The sequence below is a fragment of the Giraffa tippelskirchi genome, chromosome 1, assembly GCF_054371585.1.
Source record: "Giraffa tippelskirchi isolate mGirTip1 chromosome 1, T2T-mGirTip1v1.2.pri, whole genome shotgun sequence".
Taxonomy (NCBI): domain Eukaryota; kingdom Metazoa; phylum Chordata; class Mammalia; order Artiodactyla; family Giraffidae; genus Giraffa; species Giraffa tippelskirchi.
Genome location: NC_137275.1, coordinates 160,471,376 through 160,484,313, shown reverse-complemented (window position 1 = coordinate 160,484,313; position 12,938 = coordinate 160,471,376). Strand labels below are relative to the sequence as shown.

At 40.6% G+C, this 12,938-nt stretch overlaps 2 pseudogenes across 1 annotated transcript in view; both read right to left on the bottom strand.

The window, feature by feature from the left end:
- The window catches only part of LOC145516332 (histone-arginine methyltransferase CARM1-like), a 244,702-nt pseudogene that overhangs the window by 7,254 nt on the left and 224,510 nt on the right, over nucleotides 1–12,938 (bottom strand). Inside the window, exons 11-12 of the transcript XR_014061308.1 lie at nucleotides 8,456–8,574; nucleotides 6,264–6,298 (exon numbers count right to left, since the gene is read on the bottom strand). The product of XR_014061308.1 is annotated as a histone-arginine methyltransferase CARM1-like (transcript). The remainder of the gene's footprint in view (nucleotides 1–6,263; nucleotides 6,299–8,455; nucleotides 8,575–12,938) is intronic.
- LOC145510658 (non-selective voltage-gated ion channel VDAC3-like) lies at nucleotides 1,687–2,517 on the bottom strand (annotated as a pseudogene).

The following is a 12,938-nucleotide window of genomic DNA, read 5'->3' as shown; positions in this document are numbered from 1 at the left end:
CTGTTGACCTCTCCAATTAAGTAGACTTGAGAATGAAAATTCAGTTACAATGAACAAACGTTCCTTGAACACTTTCTATGAGCCAGGCCCTATGCCAGGCCCTGTGGGGAATATGCAAATTTGTGAGATTTGTTCCTCTCTTCAGAGTGCTTACAAGCAAGTGGGAAGAGGGAAAGATACATATGTGGATGACTACGGTGCAATCCACCATCTTACCTCGTAAGTGCAGAGGGAATGGGATTAGTAGAGCAGCCGGGCTATTCCTAGGCAGCCCCTCATGAGCAGGCGACAGTGGTTCCTTGCCGCATGTCCATTATCCTTCTTGGGAAACAGAACCCTGTTTTTTTCCCCCAGAGTCTATCCCTTGGGAAAGATGAGTCTATCTCCAATTCAGTGATAAATCCTGACCAGCTCAGCCCCTCTGCAGTGATCCCATGTCTCCTGGCAGTGACTGGGTTAGAGGTGAGCACGTGACTGAGGTCTGGCCACTGAAACAGGAAGACAAGTCTGTGGGCTGCTTCTGGAAAGGCTTTCTTGCAGTGCAGAGAGCTTTGTGGTACTGCACGGACTCTGGAGCGGACTGGACTCTGGAGTGGACTGCCTGGTTGATGATCCTGGCACTACCACTCACTAGCCATGTCATTTGGAAAGTTACTTAACCTTTCTGCCTCCATTTCCTCATCCGTTCAATAGGGTTAATAATACTACATACCTAACAGGAGTGTTATAAGGGTAAAAATTAATGTTTGTAAAGTGCCTGGAACATAGTAAATGCTACATAAATGTTAACTATCATTATCACTAAGAGGAGACACCAGAGGTGACAGCCTCTTCTTAAGACTCCAGACACTGGTGTGTGTAGATGTGGCTCCTATTACTTCCATGGTCGCCTTGTGCCTCTAAGGGGAGTTTGACTTATGACGGGGGATGGCAGAGCCAAAGGAGGGAAGAATCTCAGTCCCTGAGGAAATCTCTGAGCTACTCAGTCACCAATCCTGGAGTCCACTCTACCTCAGGACTTCTTGTTCTGTGATATGATAAAGTTACTGGTTATCTTCAGTTAGGGTCTTGTGTTACTGGCAGTTAAATGCACAATTTAACCTCTACACCAACTGATGGTATACATCCTGGAGCTCCTTAGCCTGTGCAACATCCAAGTCCCACAGTTTTCTGGCTAGATGCGGGCTACCTCAGAGTAGCTCCTGACATCAGCCGCTGACCAACCTGCTATGACTCCCGAGGGCTCTGGCCTTGTCCTTTATTTTCTTTATGTTCCAAATGTGATGGGTTTATGATGCAAAACCAAAGATTCAACTAATGCACAGGGACCAGTATGTTACCAGGTCATGAAAAAGTTGTGTGGGACATGCAGGAGGTGATGGACAACTGGAGAGTCGGGTCATCTCATTTGTAACACAACACTGCATTGTTGCTGAGGAACACATCGAAAATAACACTGCAGAACTGAACTGAAATGTGAAATGAACATAACAACTTCCAGGCATGCCTTCAAGCACCTCTCTGAGGCTTGGTGTCTAGGCTTCAGAGTGGGGAAGAGAACAAATATTTGGAAGAATAAAAAGTTCAGCCTTTTGAAATTTCACAGAAGAATTTAAAGGCCAGAACACACTGGGTTCATTTATCTTCACCTTCAGGGACAAAGATGATTCTGTATTCAAAACTCCATTAAGCTTCAAGTTCAAATCTCAGCCTGATCTTGTGCCCTCCTGCACTGAAGCTCTTTCCGTTGATGAGAGCTGACAGGGTCAGTTTCACTCCTGGTTGAAGGGTCTGAGTATAACCCAGTCCCATCAGGCTGGCATTACTTACTTTAGCAGAGAGAGAAGTTCTACAATCCAACTTGTACTTAGCAGCAATGCCAATACAGGTGATCCTGCAGGCTATCTACACAAGGTTTATTGATGTTCTGATCTTCTCATTCACCTTCTGGTAGATCAGCCCTCCAAATTCAGTGCCATAGCTCATGTAAGTGTGCAGCTAGAAGTCTGAAGCCTTTTAACCCAGAGCGAAATTACTCTGTGGCAGTTTGGATTTGGCAGTGTCAAAACTCATATGATAGCCAGCAAGCCAACCTTCAAAGGTCAACACAGCCCATCATAGATAACTGGTTCAGAAATATCTATATCAACATTATTGCCAAAACGGAAACAAGCCCATTTATAGGAGGCCTTCAATTTCCTACTCTTCTTTCCTATGTTCGATACAAACAACCCTTTTTCCAACTTGTTCTCCAAAGAGATTTCTGGCCCAAGACTACTGTCTGTATTTCACTCTTGGGTGAAGGTCAGTCCATAATTACAGCTCTTGTATTTGGTCTCTAGGTTGCCTGATGCTTTCCCTGAATCAGTGTAAGGAAGCAAGGCCAGAAGTAGGAAATTCCACTCCACTACATGACCTGGTTCTCAGATCTTTTTCGGTCATGCCAAATCCATATCCTCTGTTGAAGGCATTGTTGGTAGTCTTTCCTGGGTCATAGTAAGTTGGTGTGTTATACATATCTCCTACCGGAGGGCCTGTCTGCTCCACCAGGGCACTGCTGAAGGTCTTCTTCAGACCACTGATCTGACCTTGTCTTAATTATAATGTGACGGCTTCATGAAGGATTGAGGCTTCCAAGGTTTCCCTAAATTCATTTTCTCTTGATATTCAGAAGGGACATGCTTTGAGGTCACTTTCAAACTTGCAAATACTATGGTAATGTAATTTTCCCATAAAACACAGTAGATTAGTGCTTAATAAGTAATTCCCTTTGATTCTTAAGAATTACATAGATACAGGACTGAAATAAGAAAAAGTTACTCAATTCCTCCATTAAAATAAGCTCTACCCTACATCATTTGTTTAGTGACATTAAGAGCTTAAATTTCTAAAAATAAGGTGAAAGTGTTGAAAGTGCTAGTTGCTCAGTAGTGTCCAACCCTTTGCAACCCAATGGACTATAGCCCACCACACTCTTCTGTCCATGAGATTTCCCAGGCAAGAATACTGGAGTAAGTTGCCATTTCCTTCTCCAGGGGATCTTCCCAACTCAGGGATCGAAGCTGGGTCTCCTGAATTATAAGCAGATTCTTTACCATCTGAACCACCAGTAAAGTCCCAAAATAAAGTGAAGACAATGACAATTTTTAAGCAATACCTCAGGAGAGTTACTGATTACATGAAGGTGCATCCTCTGAGTTACTGACAAAAAGACACTCCCCTCATATCCACCTTGTAGAAGATACCAGTATCAAATCTGTGCTCCAGCAAAATTATAAATCCATAATACTACAAATCTTTAAGACTGTTCAAAGATTGGGAAATAATATCAATGTTTAGAGTCATTAAAAGTGATTGGATTTCATCTCCTGTGCTCACATCTACAGACTCATACAGCTTCTGAGGGTGTCAGGCTGAGAAGAACTGTGAGGTCATATCAGGGTTCAGTGGGAAAGAATGCGGGGATTGATTATGAATGTCTGCCTGGGGTGTGGGTGGAGGCAGCAGCATCAGCCATATTGTTTCTATAATCCAGGTTACAGTTTCTTGAGAAGCAATTAGAACACTGTCAGGCTTCACAAATTGTACCAGTGTTTTCTTAGGTCAGTCTCCCAAGGCAATAAAAACAAAAATAAACAAATGGGCAAACTTACAAGTTTTGCACAGCAAAGTAGACCATAAACAAAATGAAAAAACCTACATACTGGGAGAAAACATTTGCAAATTATGTGACTGACAAGGGCTTAGCTTCCAAAATATACAAACACCTGAAATAATGCAACAACAAAAAAAACACAATCCAATTGAAAAATGGGCAGAAGACCTAAATAGACATTTCTCCAAAGAAGACATACACATGGCAAATAGGCATATGAAAAGATGGTCAACATCACTAATTGTTAGAGAAATGCAAATCAAAATTATTAATACAATGAGATACCATCTCATGCAAATCAAAATTATTAATACAATGAGATACCATCTCACACCAGTCAGAATGGCCAACATTAAAAAGTCTACAAATGACAAATGCTTGAGAGGGTGTGGAGAAAAGATAACCTTCCTACACTGTTGGTGGGACTGCAAGTTGGTGCAGCCACTGTGGAAAACAGTACGAAGGTGTCTCAGAAAACTAAAAACAGAATTACCATTTGATCCAGCAATCCCACTCCTGGACATACATCCAGATAAAACTATAAGTCAAAAAGATACATGCACCCCTATGTTCATAATAGCACTTTATAAAAGTGAAGACATGGAAGCAACCTAAATGCCCATCAACAGATGAATGGATAAAGGAGATGTGGTACATATATACAATGGAATACTACTCACCCATAAAAAACAACAAAGCAATGCCATTTGCAGCAAACTGAATGCAACTAGAGATAATCACACTAAGTGAAGTAAAAAAGAGAAAAACCATATGATATCACTTACATGTGGAATCTAAAATATGACACTAATGAGCCTATCTTTAAAAAGAAACAGAATCATGAACATAGAGAACAGACTGGTAGTTGCCAAGGGGGAGAGAGAGCTTGGAAAGCTGGGATTAGCAGATGTAAACTTTTATATAGAGAATGTATAAACAATAAGGTCCTACTGTATAGTACAGAGACCTACATTCAATATCCTATGATAAGCCATAATGGAAAAAAACATTTTAAAATGTATATATGTATAACTGAATCATTTTGCTGTACAGCAGAAACTAACACGGCATTGTAAACCAACTATACTTCAATAAAAAGATTGATAAAAAAAGAACACTGTCAGGTCTGATTCCATAATTCCAATTACTCTTAACTTCAGGATTAATTTCTTTCATCAATGTACATTTATTGAACACACTCCATATATGAGGTATACCGTTAGGCACTGTGAAAATTAAAAAGTGAATTGGTCTCTCATCCAACCCACAAAGAAGTAGTTAATAAAAGAGAAAGATGTGTGTGTCTTTAGTGTATGAAGTGATAAAATGCTGCATGAAGAGTTTGAGAAGGAGAAGAACTGGAGATGCATCAATGGTAGGAAGGGGTACTTTCAGGGAGGCGTGCTAGTGAGGGTGTGGCAGGGAAGCCTTGCAGCGATGTGAGACCGTTGGAATGGATTGAAGGGGAAGGCTATTTCAAACTGAGTTGCTAGGCAGAGTGGAAGCACCAGAGTGGAAAGCTGATGGTGGTGGGTGACTGACCGACTGATGAGAATATGGAGCTGCTCTTTATCCCAGCTTCCCCCACAGAGCGAGCAGGGTGCCTGTTGGGCTTCATTGGACGGTATGCTGACGTGACTGACACCCATTTCTATAAGGGTTGTTCAGGTCCAGGGAAAACCTGCTCTCTGGAAAGATCATTTTTCATCACCACTTGAAGCATGACATACAACAGATGTCTTTACTAAAGGAGAGGCCTCACTGGTGTCTCACACGGTACATTTTCTATTGAAACCTAAGAGGACTCACAAAGGTTCCATCTTTATTTTCTGAACTACACACCGAGTCACCAAGTGTGGCCAACGAAGAACATTCCTGATGTCGTATTATTCTTTTACCTGGATAAGGCAAAAGTTCTTTAACACATTGCTGAGCTAGGCACTGCTGCTGCTGCTAGGTCGCTTCAGTCGTGTCTGACTCTGTGCGACACCATAGACGGCAGCCCACCAGGCTTCCCCGTCCCTGGGATTCTCCAGGCAAGAACACTGGCGTGGGTTGCCATTTCCTTCTCGAATGCATGAAAGTGAAAAGTGAAAGTGAAGTCGCTCAGTCGTGTCCGACTTTTAGCGACCCCATGGACTGCAGCCTACCAGGCTTCTCTGTCCATGGGATTTTCCAGGCAAGAGTACTGGAGTGGGGTGCCGTTGCCTTCTCCAGAGCTAGGCACTAGCTGTTGATTTACTGAAAATATTTGCAAGAATAGATTAAAACTGAAAATAGCGGATCACCCCTCACATGCTCTTATATCATGTCATATATAAGCACACATTAGAAACATGAGGTAGCATTTTGTTCAATTTCTTTTTCAAATACTTCAAAAATCAAAGCAACGCTATTGGCTTTACCTAAAAAAAAAAAAGAAAGAAACCAAAAAGGAAAATCGTTTTTCAGCTACATGCAGAAAACTGTGAAGGGCCAGTCCAGGTACAGAAGTACCAAGAAATAGATTTGTCAGTAAAATTAGGATGCACATTTTAAAGTTAGAATGCATGTCCAGAACAGAAAGGATTAACTTGTATGTCAGGGGACTTCTCAGGCCTTCACTTACTTATGGCTTGGCTTGTCACCATCTTCTAAGCAAACCTAAAACAGAGAAGGTGATACTGTGATACTGAGTAAGTTCCACCACGTCCAAAGCTACAGGCAAGCTGATTGTTCACGTCCCTCCTCGCTCCCTCCTACTTCCCTCTTTCCACTCCATGCCCTTCTCTGGAGTTTTTATGGGCAGCCTTAGATCTATATTTACCCACTATATTTAGTGAGTTTGATTATGCATAGCCTAAATTCAGATCTGAGATGATGATCCAGATTTTTGTTCACTGAAAGAACTTTTTTTTTTAAATAGGTTTATAGCAAAGACTAAGCACTGGACTTATTTCTCTCTTTTCTTGCTTTTCAATAGGCTCATTCCGCCTCAGGCCTTTGCCCTTCCTGTTCTCTTCTAGAAAGCTCTGTGTGCACACTTGCCCAGGCCACTTCCTTCCTGATATTTACCTGGCCACTCTCCTGCTACCTCTTTGGAGATGCCTTGAAGATCACCCCACATAAATGACACCCACCCTGAGTCCCTGGCCTTGCCACTGTCCAATAGGTCACCCTGTCCATCTGTTTTCTGCTCTCTTTTTCATTCTTCTAAGTTTTTGTACAATTGAAGTATTTTTATAGATATAGTAAAGTTCACCCTTTTTAGTGTCCAGTTCTGTAAGTTTTGACACACACATAAAGACACACTGCCACAACCACAGTCAAGATTTAGAAAAATTCCATCACCCTGCACAACATTCCTACGCCCCCTTTATAGTGAACCCTCTCCCAGCTGCAGTTCTCATCTGTTTCCTGCATCTATAGTGTTTCCTTTGTCAGAATGTCACAGAAATGGGGTCACAGAGTATGTAACCTTTTGAGTCTGGCTATTTCACTTAGCATAAAGTATTTGAGACTTAACTGTATTATTACATCTGTCAGCACTTCGTTTCTTTTGATTGCTGAAAATGACTCCATTGTATGGATGTTATTCATTCTCCATTGGAAAAACATTCCATTTGTTTCGAATTTTCGTGATTATAAGTAAAGATACAGTAAACATTCAAATATAGTTCTCATTTCAGTTATGTAAATATCCAGAAGTGGGATTGCTGAGTGATATAGTAAGTGAATGCTTAACTACAGAAAAAACTACTCAACCGTTTTTCAAAGTGGCTGTACCGTTTTGTATTCTGACCAGCAATGAGTGAAAATTCCAGTACCCCTACATCTTCCTCAGCACTTGGTTTTATTCCAGCCATACTAAGAGCTGCATAGTAGAATGTCACTGTGGTTACAGTTTGCATTTTCCCTAATGACTAATTATGTTGAACATCTTTTCATGTACATATTTGATATTATATCTCTTTTCCCTTTGGAATTAATTTTTAGAGATGGCATGAGATATGGAAGGAAGTTTGTGTTTCTAGCACCTAACATGTAACAATGCCATTACAAACAGCAGTAGGCAAGACTGTGCTCAAAGTATGAGGGGATGCAGACCAAGAGAACAGTAACTAATAATAACTGAGACAGAGCCATCCAGGTGCCCCAAAAGTGGTAGCTGCACACGGCTCTTTAGGTGATGTGGGAGGGGTACCTAGGTCAGCCTCAGGCCTGGAAGACTTCTCAGAAGAGAGCAAGCTTGATCAAGGTCTCAGGTTTCAATAGGAAACCTCGGGTCCCAGCTCCTCTTAGTGGGGCCTGGCAACCCTGTACCACAGAGCACTCTCTCCTGGTGCTCTTCAGCTGTTTCTGGGCTTGGGGTGCCCATGGCGGTGGGATTACAGATTAACACTCTAATGGCAACCTCTACTTCTTCACTCCACAGTTAACGATGACATCATTAATTATGCACTTAAGTATTTAACACCCACTTCTCTCTCACTATGAGAGCTTCCCGGGGCCCAGGGCTGCACCTGCCCTGGTCACAGCCGCACTTCACAACCCAGCACACTGAGTAGCGCAGCCAGGTCCTGGGACAGAGTGGGACCCAAATGATGAAGGGCTAGTCTCACAGTTTCTGGAAAAATCGGCTAGGTTACTGGAGAGTTTTCCCTCCCTGGTGGGGTAGTTTTGTACCTTTGCTCACTTTTAGAACCAGCTGTTAGCTCTTTATTTTCAAATTACTATAATTAATAGTCAAAATAAAGGTCCCCCCACCCTGTCCAAGGGAAAACAAACTTCCACACTGTGTATAATGGTGGATGCTCCTACCTTAAGCAATCAATCTGTTGATCCTGGGATGTTTTCAGCATGTCACTGGTGGTCAGATGGTATTGGGGATTTGCCAAAACAAAAAAAGAAATCTTTTTCTCAGAAAGGTCTATTGTGCCCTAAAAATGGGTAGAACAAAAAGCAAATGGAGAGAAAATTATTTTGAAGCTAAATTACCTATCATTCCTCCAGGTAATGCCATTCATTTTAATTCTCCTCAGTATTCACATACAACACACACACACACACACACACACACACACACACACACACACACACTCCCTTGGGCTGCTTCTCGTTGATGCAACAGCAAATCGGAGCTGAACGTGGGGGAGCAGGAGAAGGAAATGATCACTTTGGAACATTCAACCGAGCACCTACTACGTACCAAGTACTCGTCCAAGAGTCTCATTTAGCCCACACCTCCACTGAGGATACTGAGGCCTAGACATCAGGAAATGGACGGTAAAGAAATAGAATCAAGATCTGGAATTTCTAGGGCAGTCACATTTTTAAGCACCACACTGGCTTAATTAAATACATGGGTCAGACTTGCTGCTGAGTTGGGGAAAAGGGGAACAGGAAGGGCACTGCCCCTCGCTCCCCAGTCTGCCTCTCTGACAGGGTTGTGGCCACCTTCAGCATCATCAGACCTTCGACAAACTCTCACTTTGACCTTGTGGCCACTGTGTTTATGTCATCATGCAAAGCAGGGGCTGGTCAAGGCTCAGGTCTTCTCCATATAGTTTTCTGGTTCAGATTTTGTTCTTGTGTGATGAAGTGGAAGTGGGACTCAGGGTCACCAGTTGACATGGTTCTTGCATTCAAAAGGTAGATTTTTCTAAAACCCTACATTTTCTTTTCTAAAACCCAAATGATTATGTTTGAAATGAACTACAAGTCAACATCTATTTACTCACAGAGAGAACTGGTGAGCAGAGAACAGGAAGAAAGTGGCATTTACTGAGCACCAATTATGTGAATTACTAAGTATCTGGACATGTTATAGAAATCTTTGCAACTGTCCAGTGAAGTATGTTGTTTACCCCATTTTACAGATGAGAAAACTGAGGCCTAGGAACATTCAATAGTACCAGTAAGTAGTCAATATGTTCTGTCTTGAGGCTAAAACCTATGCCCTTTGCTTTACATGGCAGGACTGTGCAAGGGGATGGGAAAGAGGATTTCTCCCTTCTCATGGAATTAGAGATAGACCCCTATCCCTAATTGGCAATAGGTTTCCAAGAATCATACAACATGTGACAGCCTGCTCACAATGTACACAGTTATAGCCTCGCCTGTTTTATTTCCTTCCCTGCTTCAAGGTCAACATCTCATTTTCCCAGCGCCGCCAAAGAGTTCTTGGTTGGTTTCCTGAGTTTCCTCTTCTCTTCAAGCTTTTCAATATTATACAGACATGATGCTCTGAATTAAAGCCTTGGAAAGACATTAAAATATGGGGGGAAGTCACTTTCTAGCCAGTAGCTTTATTTGTGTGCTTGACTTCATGTGTGGATTTTTAATTCATTCATATTGAATAGATACAAAGATGGGGAGTTTTTCCAGAAGCATTTGTTGTATCCAACTCATTGTGGCGAGTTCTTCATATCAGACAAAATCTGCATAGCTTAAAGAGAGTTATGCCCTGACTTACATGATCTCAAAAAATACTCCAAAAATGTACCTTAAATGGACTCATGTTTTAGGTGTTTTTGAATCACTGCTACATAAAATCATCCCATAGTGAATGAAAGTCAAAGGAGATTAAACTCTACATTTTGCAGACAAGAAAACCAATGCCAGAAGGAAAGTGACTTTGCCTGAGGTCACACTGATCATTATAGCTCAGCTAGAAGGAGAATTCACTTTGTAGGACTCTCCTGTACTCTCTGTTTTGAGATCACATTGCTATATATTGAATTCTGTTTAATGGAACATAAAACACTCAACTACATATCAGAATCAAAGTCTCCTTAGAGAGGGAAGAATAGATGCTTTTTCTCCTCTTAGGGAAGACAGATTATTCTAAAGCTCTTTACCTTGTCACATGGTCAATTGAGATTCACACCTATATACATAGGTATGAAATGGATGAGGGATTTCTTACCTAAAGAAAGGATTCTTTAAATTGAGGGTGTTCCCAGACCTGAAGCCCATCTGGTTTACCAGTGCCATGATCTGAATGTCATAGCTCTGTCAGCAAGGCAGAAAAAAAAAACACATCATCTCACAAGGCTGGTGTCAGCCAGTCACATATATTTAAGGCATCTTCTACACATACCTACTTCATGAAGGTTTTAAGAGTATGTGTTGGGCATCTTATATGTGTCTGCATCTGTTTAAACTTTCCTGGTGTCACAGACAGTAAAGAATATGCCTGCAATGCAGGAGTCCTGGGTTTAATCCTGGAGTTGGTAAGATCCCCTGGAAAAGGGAATGGCTACCAATTCCAGTATTTTTGCCTGGAGAATTCCATAGACAGAGGCGCCTGGTGGGCTACAATCCATGGGGTTGCAAAGAGTCAGACATGACAGAGTGACTAACACTTTTCATTTTCAATATTAGTAGAGGCAACTGAAAGCTCATTTGCTTGCAAATTGTTTGTTACAAAAGTTTGATAGCTATAATTTTCTGGTTTAAATATTACAAATGTAATAGTGTTTCTGGTTGGTTAAAGTGATTTTTTTTTTTAAAAAAAGCTTTATCAATATCAATGGCAGAATGGCTTTACGTAACACAGAGTCTTTTTGGTACTGACGTACCAAAACAATCCTAAGCATGTAAGAATTGGCTAAGTTAGTATCTCAAACTGACAAAAAGCAGCTAACAAATATGACTGATTTAATTTAAGACACCCCAGATGAAGGCTCAAGTAATTACAAGAAGTGGTGAATAATAGCAAGTAGTATGCTATACCCTTGATGACTAATCTGAAGGGGTTGTGATTTGGGGATTTTTATTATTCATCCTTAAGAATATATGTATTTCTTTTGGTTATAAATGTGTCACATATTCGCTGTAGAAAAATAAGGAAACGTTGGAATAAAATAAAATAATCCATAATATCATTAGACAGATTCTTTCAACTAACATTGTGGAATATTTCCCTTCTGTGTGTTTTTCACTCTATATATTTATAAATGTAAATTTTTAATAAAATGATGCTTAAGTATTCCTTCACCTCTCTTTATTTAATGTTAGCATTCTATAATTCTTAACAATGAACTTTTCAATAGCGTTATGTGGGTATAGTACAATTTAGCAATTCTTCATTATTAAATATTTATGCTTTTATAATAATATATTATTACTTATGGTAACAAATATCTGGTTTTATAACAGAAATTCTGCCGTAAAAGACATTCTTATAATACATCTTTATGTGCTATCAAGGATTATAGTTTTCAGAATAAATTCTTAGAGGCAGACTCACCAGGCTAAAGCATATAAGGCATATTTAAGGTTCCCAACACCTGCTGCTAAAATGTCTTCCAGAAAGTGCACCAAATTACTTCCTCACCTACAAAGTATAAAAGTGCTAATTTCATTATACCTTTCCCAACCTTTAATATTTAAATGTTTGGGATTAGAATATTATTATTTGAATTGGAATTTCCTTGATAACTAGGCTTCCTTTTTAAATTCCACAAGTTAGCAAGGGACATAATTCCCTCCCTATTATTACCAATAGTGGCCTGGGTAGGTTTAAATCCAGTGTCAAATTCTGTGAAACCACCAACTCAAGGTCTAGCTTTTATTGAGGACAAACAAGAGGAAGACATATTCTAAATGGTTCCAAATTGGGCAAGGAGTATGTCAAGCATGTATATTGTCACCCTGCTTATTTAAATTATATGCAGAATACATCATGCAAAATGCTGGCCTGGATGAGCACAAGCTGGAATCAAGATTGCCGGGAGAAATATCAATAACCTTAGATACAGAGATGACACCACCCTTATGGCAAAAAGTGAAAAACTAAAGAGCCTCTAGATGAAAGTGAAAGAGGAGAGTGAAAAGTTGGCTTAAAACTCAACATTAAAAAAACTGAGATTATGGCACCCAGTCCCATCACTTCATGGCAAATAGATGGGGAAGCAACGGAAACAGTGACAGACTTTATTTTCTTGGGCTCCAAAATCACTGCAGATGGTGACTGCAGCCATGAAATTAAAAGACGTTTGTTCCCTGGAAGCAAAGCTATGACCAACCTAGACAGTATATTAAAAAGTAGAGATGTTACTTTGCCAACAAAGGTCTGTCTAGTCAAAGCTATGTCTTTTCCAGTAGTCATGAATGAATGTGAGAGTTGGACCATAAAGAAAGTTGAGCGCCGAAGAATTGATGCTTTTAAACTGTGTTGGAGAAGACTCTTAAGAGTCCCTTGGCCTGTAAGGAGATCAAAGCAGTCAATCCCAAAGGAAATCAGTCCTGAATATTCATTGGAAGGACTGATGCCAAAGCTGAAGCTCCAGTGCTTTGG